Source organism: Medicago truncatula, chromosome 3, assembly GCF_003473485.1.
Source record: "Medicago truncatula cultivar Jemalong A17 chromosome 3, MtrunA17r5.0-ANR, whole genome shotgun sequence".
Classification (NCBI taxonomy): domain Eukaryota; kingdom Viridiplantae; phylum Streptophyta; class Magnoliopsida; order Fabales; family Fabaceae; genus Medicago; species Medicago truncatula.
Window position 1 is genome coordinate 43,967,939 of NC_053044.1, and position 11,893 is coordinate 43,979,831.

Here is an 11,893-nt window from a genome sequence, read left to right on the forward strand (position 1 = left end):
CCTTCTATTCAAACAGAGCGTTAACGGGGCTGACGTGGCCGTTAACCTCTCACATGTCAGACGCCACGCAGGCAGGGACTAATTTGGTCGATAATAACAAACATTTCGAAGGACTAAATTGATTGATTTGTAGAAAATGTGAGGAAGGAAGTATGGGTAATGCAGGGGCAAAATGGGAAAAGCAGAAAAAAAATTAAACTGAAAAGTGAAAATTGGACTTTTTCCAAATCAAAAAAATTAGTCCTTGAACACGTGTACATGACAACACAACATGCAGGGCGACAGATCAGCACGACTAACGGAACACTTGGACGGAGGGACATTTTTGATGGACGTCTGACAAATTCAAGGATTAAGTTGATATTTCGCATAATTGAGGGACGAATTTGGCCGACCCGTGAAAATTCAAGGACGAATTTGATGGTTCACTCAAAGCCAAACTAAATTGAACCAAATCCGGCCTAACCTTAAGTAGACCCATGCCAGATCTAAATGTTGTAGACCCATCAGAACTTTGCGAGAGTATTACTAAAATAGGTGACATGAGAAGTCCTTGTGTTTTACCTTTTCCATCCCCTCAAATTAAATAGTTACTGCATTACAACTTACAAGAATACACACGCTTGTCACAATCTTAATTGTTTTTTTCTTTTCCGTATTTTTCTATTTAGGTAAAAGTTTTTAATAGTTTCTACATTACAAAACGATTGAACTTAATAAATTGGTTTAGTTTAAAGCGGTTCTAGTAATTTTGAATTCGATTGAGAGATAAACATTTTAGCAAAATTGCTCTTGTTAGAATTCAAATTCAGGTTCCAAATAATTTGTCATTAATCAAAACACATTAATCATTCTATTGCAATAAGTTGGACACTTGGCTATATTGAATATAGATATATATGACAAAAAATTATTAATAATGATCAAAATAGTATTTATGACAAATAATAATTTATTTTTTATTAATAGTGGTCAAAAGTCAAAGTAAGAACATAATAAAAAGTTTAAAAAATTATTTATCAAAAAAATAAATAATTATACGAAAAATGACTAGAACTTAAAATTAAAATCTTAATAATTTTAAAACAGGAGGAGACAGGTATACAAAACCACGTTCACATTGTCCCATCTCTTAAGACAAAAATTTGATTATTATAGTTGATATATATGTTTACAACTTAAAGGGGTTGCTTATATAACATGAGAAATAGCTTGTATGCAATAGAATTGAGAGGGAGAAAATGATGAGAAAGTTGAGATTCTGTTGCGAAGGGGTTGACATAGTAAAACTTGCGGCTGTAGAGCAAAACGAGAAAAAAGTTACTATTCAACACAAACCAGAGCCATGGGGCAAAGGCAATAATGATGCAACTGTGATTCCTCCAAAGAGAAAGTGTGTGAAGAATACGGTATGCAATTGTTTTGTTCAATGCATCTGTGCTAAGTGCTTGAATACCAATACTCTTTCACCTCCAACACCGACAATAACATCAGGTAATCAATTCAATCTCTATTTTTTTTTATTTTTATATCAACTGAAACTCGTTAACCACTTAAGATCAAACTACTCGGTTTTCTTTTGGTATGCATGTATGTGGCACTTTACAGATTTTATTAATTTGTTGCAGCCAACTATAGAATCAAAACAAAGGGTGTCAAATAATCAAAAAGTTTGCAGGTTGCCATGATGAAGATGAGGAATCAAGATCGTTTATATACTTGGTTGATGCTTTGAATAAGGAACAAAATGTAAAGGGTGATTGAAACCGTCGTAACTTTGTACTGTAATTTCATTACTGGAAATTTATTTGTTTTATCCCCTATTTAAATTTAAATAACATAGAGTTACTTTGGTCAAAGGAAAAAAAGCATATAGTTACAAACATTTATACTGAATTTTGTTCATCTTTTATTGTGTCTTTTCTATATAATTTCAAACATTAGAACTTGATTCATTATAAATTAATCAAGTTCTGCATACAGATAATGATTTGAAGATTGTTACAAAAGTGAATCCAATAAAGAACAATAGTAGTTTAACACAATGATCAAGAGTTTAGTAGAAGAGGCCACACTTCTAAATGGTGGGGTCAGAATAAAATGCTTGGATGAGCCACCAATATAAACTAATATATATATAATTTATATTTTAATACGTCTTAAACACAAAGTTGACCAATAAAATTAAATTACATATCTTAAAAAATTTAAAGTAATTATTTTTACATTTCAAATAACTTGAAAATGTGATAATAATGCAAACTGAGATGGAGAAAAAGGTGGACCGCAATATAATTTTATTTAAAAGTGAAAAATATTTTATTAATTTATTCTTATAGAAAATTATAATTTTTTTTTGGTGGGGTGGGTTATAGCTCACCCGAGCCCTAAAGGGGCTCCATCAGTTACACTTTTACAACATTAAAAATAAAAGTTTGAATTTCAAGTGAGAGAGATAGGTGTCTATCTAATAAATGGAGAGTTCATTTTTATGTACTTATTGGTAGTGAATATGTGAATAAGACAAACCATCCCGTGAATCTCTTTGTTTGCTTTAGAACAAAACAATTAGAGTTAGGCTCGATCAACGTGAATCCGTATTATCTACATTAGGGGATCCTTTCAATTGAAAGATCCCCATATCGACTTGAGATAACGAGAAAGAAAGTATCTATTTTATTCAGTTAAACCAATCATTCGTTATTGGGACATATAGTAACAACCATCTCCTCCGGAAAAAACCATCTTTTTCTCAACAATGTCTTTGTAATTTGAGCAAATAAGGTTCCATTAGATAGGAACAGATTTGATAAATATTGATAACTCTCGGATAGAGTATTAGATCGAAACAATTCATTTGATAATGAACTATTGGTTCTAAACTGTCTCTCTGTTGATCAATCAACAATTCAAAATTTTGCTATAGCATATTCTTCCTAAACCAGCGTTTATTTAGATATTTCCAATATTATTTTTTGTTTGGCAAGTAAAAAGTATATTTGACATTTTCTCACCTGCAACCAATTCTCGTTGTAAAAACAAACAAAGATACAAATCCGCCCACGTTTCGGTGCACCGTAGTTTATCAAATAGAACTATGAGAGAAAAGAAACCAAAGTAGTGTGAAAAATTAATCAACAATATATCGTTTTATATTGCAGGTATTATTGGGGAGCGTAAGCTCTAATCTTAAAGGACTACCAATAAAAACCCAATTGCATGGCTACGAATAGAACAGTTTAAAAACCCACACGTAAAGCATGGGATTGATTTGAAGCATATAATTTTGCTTTTGGGATGAAAATTAGAAAGAGCATCACTCGTGATGATCGATGACAGATCATAATAATGTTTTAAAAACAATGCGTAGCCATTTTTCTTGGAATATCTTCATTGTGGTTGTAGTGGGATTCCTGACATAAATTTATTCCAAATAAATCATTTATATAGCAAATGTCAAATTTGTTTTATAGCCTTAGATCAAATCGAATTATTCTTGATTCGATAATAATTATTTTTCAATCTGCAAGTGCCTCTCTTTAATTAATTCTTTTATTTCTAAAACATTGGAGTACTTATTTTTATATAATTGGCGTTCAATGAAATGCTTCAACCAATAACAACGAGAAAAGAAGAAAAACGTGTAAATTAATTGATTGAGTATGTTAACAAGAATTAATAAATTATTAAGAAATATTCTTTCATCGATAATGTATTTATTATAGAGTAAATAGACAATTACCCTCTGAAATTGTAAGTTTCGTCAATTACATCTTTAAAATTAACAAAACTTCAATTACCCCTCTGAAATTGCACAACGTTAATCAATTTACTCATTCCATCAATTTTTTCTGTTAGTGAACTTGACGTTTTTCAAATACCCCCGAAGTTTTGCACTTATGTACAAAATGCCTTTCAAACTTCAAAAATTATATTATTTTTTCTTAAAGGCAAACAATTAACCTTATTCACCTTATTCTTTCTTAACCATGTTGTATTTTTATGGTAGAATACACTATTATAAAAAATACATGTAGGACACTTTGTGATTAGATCTAAGTAAGAAATTATGAACTAACTTAAACAATGTGCGTGCTTTGCGTGCGGTCTTGTGTTTATTCGCAGATATGTCTGGTTTGAAAATAAATTTCAACAAAAGTCTGTTAGTCGGTATAAATATTGCAGATTCTTGGTTATTCGAAGCAGCATCAATTTTAAATTGTAAGGTTGGGAAGATTCCTTTTGTGTATCTGGGTTTATCGATAGGTGGTGATCCAAGGAGATTAGCATTCTGGGATTCTGTGTTGCAAACAATTAAATCTAGACTGTTGGGGTGGCAAAGTCGTTTTCTCTCTTTTGGAGGTCGGTTGGTCCTTCTTAAGTCTGTCCTGACTGCATTACCTGTCTATGCTCTTTCCTTCTTCAAGGCTCCGTCAGGTATAATCTCTATCATTGAATCTCTTTTTAATAAATTTTTTTGGGGAGGGAGTGAGGAAAACAGGAAAATTTCCTGGGTAGCTTGGAGCTCTGTTTGCTTACGTAAGGAGTATGGGGGTTTGGGGGTGAGGAAGTTGCAGGATTTTAATAGTGCTTTGTTAGGTAAATGGTGTTGGCGGATGTTGGTGGATAGAGGTGGTTTATGGTATAGGGTCCTGGTAGCTCGGTATGGTGAGACGGCTGGGCGGTTGGAGGTTGGGGGCAGGAGTGTTTCACCGTGGTGGCGGGAATTAGCAAAGATTAGGGATGGGGTAGACGGTGTAGAGGGGGGCTGGTTTGCAGAGAGAGTGTCGAAGAAAGTAGGAGATGGCTCTAGTACTTACTTTTGGTATGACAGATGGCTGGGTGATGTTCCTTTCTGTATCAGGTTCCGTCGACTTTTTAATTTAGTGTCTGATAAGTTGAGCACGATAGCTGATATGGTTGCTGGAGAGGGGTGGAATTGGCGGCGTAGGTTAAGGGTGTGGGAGGAGGATATGCTAGAGGAGTGTAGGCTGTTAATTAATGGTGTCGTTTTGCAGTATGATATTTCTGACAGGTGGCAATGGGACTCCGATACGGATTACGGTTACACGGTGAGCGATGCCTATCAACAACTTACAGTTCAGGTTCAACCTCCAGATGCTTCCATTGGCGACCTTATCTGGCATAATCAGGTGCCGCTTAAGGTTTCCATTTTTGCTTGGAGATTGTTACGGGATAGGTTGCCGACTAAGAATCACCTTCTTCGGCGTGGTATCATCGTCGGTGAGGCAGCATTGTGTGTTTCCGGGTGTGGCATGGCAGAGTCTGTCTCTCATTTATTTCTACATTGTCCTACTTTTGGTACTTTATGGCATTTTGTCAGGTGTTGGATTGGAATGTCATGTGCTGATCCCCTTAATATTGATGAACATTTCATTCAGTTCGCTCATTCTATAGGTCACTCACGGGCCCGTCAATCCTTTCTACAACTTATTTGGTTACTATGTGTTTGGTTGGTTTGGAATGAACGTAATAATAGACTCTATAATAATATCCAAACCACCATGGAACAACTAGTAGAAAAAGTTAAATATCACTCTTTGTGGTGGCTAAAGGCTAATAAGGCCAACTTTATGTACGGTTCACAAAAATGGTGGTCGGACCCTTTATTATGTTTGGGTATCAACCGACCAGCACATTGACTCTTCATTGTATGGTTGACTATTTCTAGGGGTGGCACTTTTAGTACATCTTGTACTTAGGTGTTTCACTGCCGTTGTTAATATATCCCATTTTTATGTCTTCAAAAAAAAGAATACACTTCTTCAAAATGCATGAAAATTGTAATTCTAGTCTTACTATATAAAATAGAGGTTAAAAAGGTTTTACTATCACAAAATGAATGTATAAATGAGTTTTTCCTAGAGTAAGATGATTTCACACATTTGCACCAACATATAAAAAAAGAAGTTGAAAAAGGAATGTGACATTTTAAATTGCGGTTGCAGTAGTGACTGCCATTACGATACAAACCTCGATATTATCGAGAAATACGGTTAAATGTTGCCACAATAATAGAATTGCAAGAAAAGATGATTTCTTGGGAATATGAAATGTGATCCAAGCATAGATTAGGACATATTGAGTGGAAAAAAAATGAAAAGATATAAACATTTGATACCATGCTTCTCCGCCTCACTTCTTTTTTTTTTTTAATTTTTTTATCCAACCACAATAAAAAAATGAAATAATATAAATTTTTAAGTTCGGGGGCATTTTGCACATAAGTGCAAAACTTCAGGGGGGTATTTGCAAAATGTCATGTTCACTAACATAAAAATTTGACAGAGAGGGTAAATTGATTAACATTTGCAATTTCAGGGGGGTAATTGAAGTTTTGTTAATTTCAGGGGATAATTGACGAAACTTACAATTTCAGGGAAGTAATTGCCTATTTACTCATTTATTATATTATTATTATTATTATTGATGATGGTGATGACGATGATGTTGTCAAACAAACAACAAAGTATCAAATCACATCAAAATTTCGCATGACGTATTTAGGCGAGAGTAATATTAAGATAGGTGACCTCTTGATGAGTCATTGAGTTGCACCTCATCACATTTTATTTTACTGTCTGATGAATAAAACTCAATGTTTGTTAGCGATGAATCCTAAGAAGCAATAACAAACTCACACTCAACATCCTGTTTTTTATTGATAGAGGAGTTGATTTCTTGTCCTCGTGAGCATAATTCGGTTAGTAGAGCCATTGTATTATATATGCAAGAAGCATATCTCCTCCGGTGGAAATTTCACTAGACACTCCAGTTTTAATTTTGACCAATAAAACTTCATCTCTCTCTCTCTCTCTCTCTCTCTCTCTCTCTCTCTCTCACTGTGTGTGTCTGTGTGATTCCACTGGACACTAATGTCACTTCAGGGAATCTATTCACATAGATGCAAGGACGGAGATTCGAATCTCGAATTCTCCACTTATTCATCTTAGAGATAAAATTCTTAAAATGATGCTAATTGAAAATAAAAAAAAAGGAGTTGGCATTCCCATTTCCTTTGGATCAGACTACAAATAAATGTTTTTTTTGTTTTGTTTTGTTGTCATTCTGCTTGTGCTATAGGAGAGATTGATTGTCCTCAACTCAACTAAGGTGGAAAATGAGTCAAGTTGAATTCGCTACAGTTAGAGTCGATAGAAAGTAATTCAATTTGTAATATGACTCAAATTCGATACGAACTTATTTTACCTCAATCTCGACTTATTTTAAGTTCATGGGCAACTTAGTATAACTCATTTGCTCGAATAACATAATTCAAAAGTCGATTTTATGTAAAGAAATGTCAAAAATTTTAGATCTTACTTTTTATACTATATAATTTCTTTAAAAAAAAAATACTGAATTAAAATAAAAGTTATCTAAAGTATAAGATGTAGAAAGAATAGACACAAATACAAATTAAATTAAATTTTATATTTGCATAAATAATCGGCTAAATATAGACAAATAATATAAAATCATTTTTTATCATGGAAAGACAAAGCTAACTTATGTTCCAAAGCCTATGACCGGACCGGTTAGTGTTCCAAAGCTAACTTATGTTCCAAAGAAGAAAAAACCAGCTAGTGAGACGCAAGAAGTGATTTTAGTCATTTTTTGGGCTTCATTCATAAAGATTCCAACGGGAATCTTGACTTACTAATGAGTAATGAGGAAAGTTTTGGTTTTAAAGTTTATTTTTGTAATAAGTTTATTCTTGAAGTCTTCCACAACATTTCATTTAACTCAACCGAACTTACAGTACAAAGAAGAACAACATGTAACGACTTTGGAACAAATATCTTGTCAAGTACCATAATAATTCTAAAAATTTAGAGTGATGTGGTGCTTGAGGATAAAACTGTTGAAGTTCTCAAACCCACGCTGTTGGACAACATATTCATAATTCAAATGTTACTCATAATATCCATCACATGGAACGACTTTGGAGCAACAGTCCAAAAGAAAAAAAAATTCTAAAAAACTAGAGTGCACAAATGTCTTTGTTATCAAATTACATGATTAAACCATACAAGACTCAAAACATCTATGAAGTTGTCTGGTTAAGGAAGAAATAAAATTACAACGACTCAAACCAAAATATTACAAAACATTCTCAAAACCATGATCAACTCACTCTAAACCCTCTACATTGTCTTCAAAGCATAGAAAAAGACTCCAAAACTTAGCTAAAAAATCATATGGTGAGGTGTCATCAAGTGCTTATTAGGTATTAACAATAAAAAATTAAAATATTAAAAAATCAGGTTGGAGCAGTTGGGCCTAGTTAAGCACCCAAATGGAGTGCTCTATTGTGGATTTTGTTAGAGCATATATATAGAATTCGGCTCTTTACCTAAATGGATTTGCTCATTCCTAAAGTAAATGATCAAAATGTCTCTACGTAAGTTAAGTCACGTTGGTATAAATTTCCAAATTTTTCACGTGACTTAAAGTCACGCTTTATACTTGTATTGATTTTTGTTATGAATTGTTGTAATTGGTGTATTGTATTGCATATTGAGGTATATTGTATTGTTTATGTGCTGAATGGTAAAAATTAATGAGAATGTGTTGCTGAATCATTGCATGGAAACCTGGCTGTATTGGATTGATGTGGTTTTAATTCTAAGGAATTGTGTGTAACTGAGAAGAAATCAAAGTTATTCTTAAAAGGCTTTTGATAATAAGCTTTTAAGAGGGTTTTGTGAAGCATCGTTTTCACTTTGCATGGACAAGATCTTCATTCATACTTCATAGAAGTTTTGTAAGGGGGGTGCCCAACTATAATAAAACGTGTCTTCTAAGTTAGGGGGACTAGTAAGTGTAGAAATTAACTCTTTGGAAAGTAGTAAGTGCCCAATTATAATAAAGCGGAAGAATTTGAAAATTTATACGCTATGCGTAGGGGTATCTTGGTCATTTACTTTAGGAATGAGCGAAACCGTTTGGGTAAAGAGCAGAATTCATATATATATATATATATGAAGCTCTTATTTTGGGTGTTTAAATGAGTTATCATGTATGCACATTTATTTTATAATTTTATTTTAAGAGTGATAATAAACAAACATTCAATCTCTTCAATCCAACATTTTAAAAAGTTTGATAATAATGAGTCTCACAATTAACTCTTTATGACTACATCTCAATAAAATTTATTTATTTTAGTACAATTTATTAAGTGGTTTACAAAAAGTTAATAGAAAGATTATGCTTCCAAATCACTGTTAAATAGGTGAAAACTTAATTTCCTTGTGGATGATTTTAGATCATCCCAATGATAGTTACTTTACCTAATAAGAGAACCAAATTTATTAGGCAACCCCCATTGGAGGATAAAAAGAATGAGTGGTTAATAAATAGCAACCAACTATTGTATACACACTATCTTTCCTCTCTTATAAGATTAAAATATATTTCATAAATAAGTAAATTATCTTTTGAAATATAATGATATAAAATTATTTAATGATATCCATTTAGTTATTGTTTTAGAGGTGTTGGTTTGAGTATTTTATTTTATAAGAAAAATATGCTTACAACATTTCACAATATATACTTTCTAGAATACATGTTGAAATCTCAACAAAGATGTGAAATAAATTTTCACTTGATTTTGAATCTCTACTACCAAATATATCCTAGTTGAATACTTATTTGTTATTATTATCAGAATTTTTTTATTTTTTAATTTTAAATAACCATCATACTCTTTATAGATCACTTTATTGATTATTGAAGATGGTCTTATAACGTAAGCGGGATGACGTACATGTCTTTGGCCGTATTATGAATGGATAACATAGACGGAGTAAATTCATGTACCATAAATTAATACGCCCCACCTCCTACTCACAAAATAAAGTGAAAACATTGGATATGAAGAGTTGAACCAAACCAATAATAGTGATTGGTGAGCCCCTCTGCACCGTACTAGGTTTTTGTTTTGGTTTGGCTTGGAAGCTTTAAAAAGATAAGATCAACAAATGATTCATCACAGTTCAATTCCTAGTCTGAGTCAAGGATGAGTGAAGGCAGGAAGAATCAACAATACGGTTCAACTGAATCAGCATCATCTCATCAACAACCTACCAACACTGGAGATTCCAACTCCTCTTCTAATGGTGCAAGGATGATGAAGGGTTTAAAACCGACGGTACTTCCAAAAAGAGGAGCTGTGGTGAAGAGGGTTCTTGGCATATTTACTTCCTCCACCACCGATGGGTTAGATAGTTAATTACTTACCTTATGCTGAAATTATAATTAGGTATCAATCAATAACTTCCATGTTTTCTAATCTGTCAAAATAATAATAATTATGTTTTGTATCTGTGCTTGTTTACGTACGTTTATTATTGTAGTATTATTTAATTTACTCATGATTCTGCCGTTGCTGTTGCCAATTTTACATATGTAACTTTGTAAGTGACAAGATTGGTGTGAATTCTAATTCAAAGTCACACCTATAAACTTAAATGTGTGGAGCAAAAAGGAAGTAATAATCAATATCAAAGTAACCTCAACAATCAAGTGTAAGATACAAAACCACAAACAAAAAATAAGAGAGAAGGGAAACAAACACATCAAAAAAATATGCACCCAGTTCGGTCCAAACTTATCTACTATCAATGAGTTCTTTACAAAGAGATACAAAATATTACAAGAAATTAACTTCAACAAATAAAGAACAAACTCTAATTTCTATTGTTTTCCTAATATCTCCAATGAATAAGACATTCAATGATTTTCACTCACAAAAAATGTTTACAATTGTTTCAAAACCCAAAACAAACTCTCTCTCGAGAGAATCCTCAACCCTAAAATTATCTCATTTGATTTCTCAAGTTTCTCTCTCTTGAAGCTCTACTCAATACATGATGAATGAAGCCTTATATAGTGCTCAGATCCCAAGAAATTGTGCCCCGACTTTCACTTCGTACACTATATTATATGAACATTATCTAAAAATCGTATCCCAATTTTTGTCGAACCAAAATTTTCAAAACATGCATAAAATCGTGTCTCGATTTCTCAAAATCGTACCACGATTTTTGCCGAATCTTCAACCTGTAATTTTGAGTAAATTCTCAATAATGGAGAAATTGGGAATGAATGATTTGGCTCAAAATGTAATACTCTCTTGTTTCACATATACTATTAAATAGTTGTTCCATTGTCCACGCTGCCTAAATCAACAAACAATGTCAAAACATTATATTAGGTTGGACACCTCAAACTCCAAGTTTTGGGTGAATTTCGGTACCTTCATCTACATACCAAATAAAAAATGGTTGTTTCAATCATTAGAAAAAGTTATGCAATTATTTTTTTGGAGATTTGATTATTCTATAGGTTTTCAAACAAATTATTATTTTTTATTTATGAAAATGTAATTGGCCATCGATTTACAGTACTGCAGTTAGTTAATTGTAAGTTAAATTGTATTTAAAAACATAATAACGAAGATTATACTCTCTCTAATCACTATTATAAGTTAAAATATTGTTTTTATGCTGATTTAGAAATTCAATTAAATACAATTTATTTTTTAGAATTCATCTAAATTAACCTAAATTAAATTTACTAATTAAAATGTTATTTTTATATTTAGTGGGAATTCATCTACCCACACTAAAAGAATGTATATATTCTCTAATTTAATTGTTATTTCTTGTATGTACATGATGAAATATCTACGCTCATTAGGAATAAATGACTTCTAATGTCGGGAATCGGGATATAATTAAAGTCTAATTAAGAATTACCATCAAAGAATTGAACTTAGGTTCTCATAAATAATTCATCATTTGGTAGAGCTTATTAACCACTTGATCCCAATTGTTTGGATTGAGTTAAAAACACATGACTT

General features: G+C 32.3%; 1 long non-coding RNA gene across 1 annotated transcript; it reads left to right on the plus strand.

Moving 5' to 3' along the window:
• The first annotated feature begins 1,194 nt into the window (after nucleotides 1–1,194).
• On the plus strand, nucleotides 1,195–1,859 carry LOC112420468 (uncharacterized). The gene is made up of 2 exons (XR_003010566.2): nucleotides 1,195–1,494; nucleotides 1,629–1,859. It is a non-coding gene; the product is annotated as an uncharacterized lncRNA (long non-coding RNA).
• Nucleotides 1,860–11,893: the final 10,034 nt, after the last annotated feature.